Below are 3271 nucleotides of genomic sequence, written 5' to 3'. Positions count from 1 at the left end.
ACGCGCCATAGACCTATCGATCTTCTACAATGAGATGTTCAGTCTTGTTAGGATGTGGGGCAAAGTGCACAGAGAGAAAGTAGTCCTGGTTAGAGCTTCTCGACTTCTTAAATATTCGCCAGTGTACAGATATCTCACTAGGGAATCCCTCTCGGAAAACGGCCCAATCTGGTGATAGGTTGGCTTCTACTTTCTTATGTTTTGCTATGTGTGCATACTTTAATATTCAGGTCGCAGTCTGTATTTTTAAACTAGTATAAAAAATTACTAACAACATGTATCATGTTTAATTTTAGAAGGCCTGGAAAACTCTTGCTTCTATTTAATTTGAAACCTCAAGCATTTGTTTCCTCTATGCCACCCATATTTTCCATCTTCCATAAATATTCACTGTCAGGAGTGCACAAATACATCGATCCGACCTGTCAATCAAACTAATCATTATTGACCAATGAGAAAGCTGCAAATTATTCACCGAGTCCCGTCCGCCATCTTTACCCACAAACACAGCAGCGATAACTGTTTACAACCGGACATTTTATTGAAGTTTTAAGACTGATTTGTGAAAATGGTTAAACGATGCGGATGGGGAATATGTTATGCAGATTAAGGTATCCGGAGGGACTAAATGGAGGCCGATTTAAACGATTTCCGACCTATAATCCGATATTGAGAAGTGCAAATGCTGGATTAAAGCCTGTGGACGGCCACAAGAGAAACTGAATGTCAACAGGATAAACAAGCACGAAGATGTCTGCTCGAAGGTTAGTAAATTAAAATTTGGTTTTATCGTAAAACGATCAAAATACAATCATTTCAATTATAATTCTGAATTCTGCAAATCATGCCAAATGTTTATTTTGTTTACTTTCTTGTGTCCTAAATATTGACCTCCATATGGAGATCATGCTAGTTGACAGTTTCCATCAGGTTATGAATGTGTCAAGTTTAAACTACTGTTTTATTGTATAATATGTATAATATGTTACTGACTGGCATTGTGGAGTCTTGTCACACTAATTATATTTTATATTTTACTATTATGCATATTTAAGCACTTTCGTGGAGGAAATGGACCATCTAAAGAGTATCCTGACCCACCATCAGCTGATGGCTGGAGAATAACATCTTCAAGAAAACTCCCCACAAAGCGGTCACTTGGAAAGGAAACTTATGGCAGCATTTATACACAAAATGCAAGTGTATGCATTTAATACAAGATATCACATGCCTGTGCGTTAGAGTTTTATTTATCTTTATGGAGTGCGCGGAAGACTTGAATAATATGTACCATGTAGGATAAATTGCAAAACTGAGACTGTATTATTTCTATTTATACTATTTCTACTCATTTTTAAAATGCCACTGTTCCTTTTTCAATACAAAACAACAGCAATATAGTTACATATAGTTTAATACAAGTATTTTGTATGTTACAGAAAAGAACACTCAAAAGAACTGAAGAAAACATTATTACACGGAAATTACACAGTTTTTTGTGTGTGTAAATTTGCATATAAATATATCAACATAACAATAATTTCTTTCAGAGAAAAGCTGGTCCAGGATCCTGCAGACACTGTACCAGGAGTAGAAACACAGACCGAATGTCCATGTAAGTGAAACCAACACTCTAACAATGCCTATGATCTTGTTGTCAGTTCTGTTTTACTTGGGTCTTCACAGGTTGTGTGGTATTTAACGGTGTGAACTCTTTCGGTAAATCAATAGGTGCTGCATTTCAAACAGAGGTATTCCCACACTCTTGAGAAATGGTAGGAGTCAGTTTTAAACATCTTGTCTTAAATGTAAAATTTATTATGCATTTATTTTCAGGGACGTCACCTTTGGATGTTTGCACTTACCGCTCAAAATGCTTCCCTAAAAGAACAGTTGTCACAAAAAGAAGTCCAAGTTGAAGAATAACAGTCTGCACTTTCATCAAAGTGTTGTGAAATTCAGATTTTAAAGCAACTGGTGGGAATTTAAACAAACTGTAAATGTCGATATAGTTCTGCTCAAAGAAGCAATAGTTAAAATTTGTTTAAATATTATACAGGAATCATATGATTTTATTTCTGCTTCTTTGATATAATTGAATAACTGTTAGTTTATTCATGTTTGGAATAAAGCATTGTAAAGTGAATTGTGTGTTTGTAGTTCATTTATTTAATTAGATTTAAAATTTGTAAACTTGGTCTGTGTATCTATCTGGCAAAGGACAGGTTTCCTTTTCCGACTGTGCTACTATGATTTGGTTCACTGGAACTGGCTTGATCTTTAATCCCTTTGGCACATTCCATTGTTGGGGAATACTTGTGTAACTTTGTTGATCAGGAACATGGGTAAAGTTGTGCAACTTGAGTTTCTGAAGTGACTTGATTAAGCCAAATACGTGTGAACAATGACCGCTCAATCTATAAAAAAAATGAAAACAGAGATTGTTGACAAGTTATCAAAACAAAAGCATGATATCATGCTGTGAAATTGGCATGTGTTTATCCTACACTGACCCATGAAGTATCATTTGACTTTCCAGATGTTAAATGTCTAATACGAGGCAGTAACTAGAAATATGAAAACCAATAAATTGAAATACAACATACAGTATCTTACTTCTTTCTCTACTCGACGACTTGAAAATATTTTTTTCGCATTCCGTATTACGGCATGAAATGTAAAAGACATGGCGATCCAAAATTGCTTATAATTCACAATGTATATTTAAGAATAAAATTACTAGTATAATAATATTTGTTAAATACAATTGGAAATTCACATACCCTGGTTTTCATGAGCAATACCTATATAGTATGGAATCCCTCTCCACATCGACACTTAACATATGATGCTTGTCGTTTTTTCTCATTGAAGGCCAGCATCTCGCGGTAACATGGCAGATATTTCCTCTTCCAAAACTTTAATGTCATGAATATAACCATGTAGAAAGTAATTTAATCCCTTTTCTTACACCTTTCCCGATAATTTGGCTTGATCTGGTAAATATTTAACTGATATATTGTCCGAAATCTTCGCGAGAGAATCGGATTCTGATGCTATCGTAGCAGCGCGTGAGCCGCCATTTTGAATTTACGCTTGGGGCGCATAGTAACAATATCTAAGGGGGCGGAGCTTATCTTGGCATCTCGGATCGATGTATTGTTAACTTGACAGTGTGCTCCTCACACGACATATTTAAGGAATTTCACACGTAGCCACGTAGTTTAGCCTCGTTTTATTCATTCACACATATGAGGTACATAGCTTGTTA

At 35.4% G+C, this 3271-nt stretch overlaps 1 long non-coding RNA gene across 2 annotated transcripts; it reads left to right on the top strand.

Annotated features, from left to right (window-relative positions):
* Positions 1-412: 412 nt before the first annotated feature.
* LOC128212014 (uncharacterized) lies at positions 413-2146 on the top strand. Of its 2 annotated transcripts, none has more exons than XR_008257368.1 (4): positions 413-764; positions 1056-1202; positions 1551-1615; positions 1837-2146. It is a non-coding gene; the product is annotated as an uncharacterized LOC128212014 (long non-coding RNA). The 2 variants fall into 2 exon arrangements; XR_008257369.1 differs by having other exon boundaries at positions 1056-1233.
* Positions 2147-3271: the final 1125 nt, after the last annotated feature.

Source organism: Mya arenaria, chromosome 12 (genome assembly GCF_026914265.1).
Source record: "Mya arenaria isolate MELC-2E11 chromosome 12, ASM2691426v1".
In the NCBI taxonomy this organism is placed as follows: Eukaryota; Metazoa; Mollusca; class Bivalvia; order Myida; family Myidae; genus Mya; species Mya arenaria.
The sequence above is the reverse complement of the archived record's forward strand: the minus strand, read 5'-3'. Positions and strand labels throughout refer to the sequence as shown.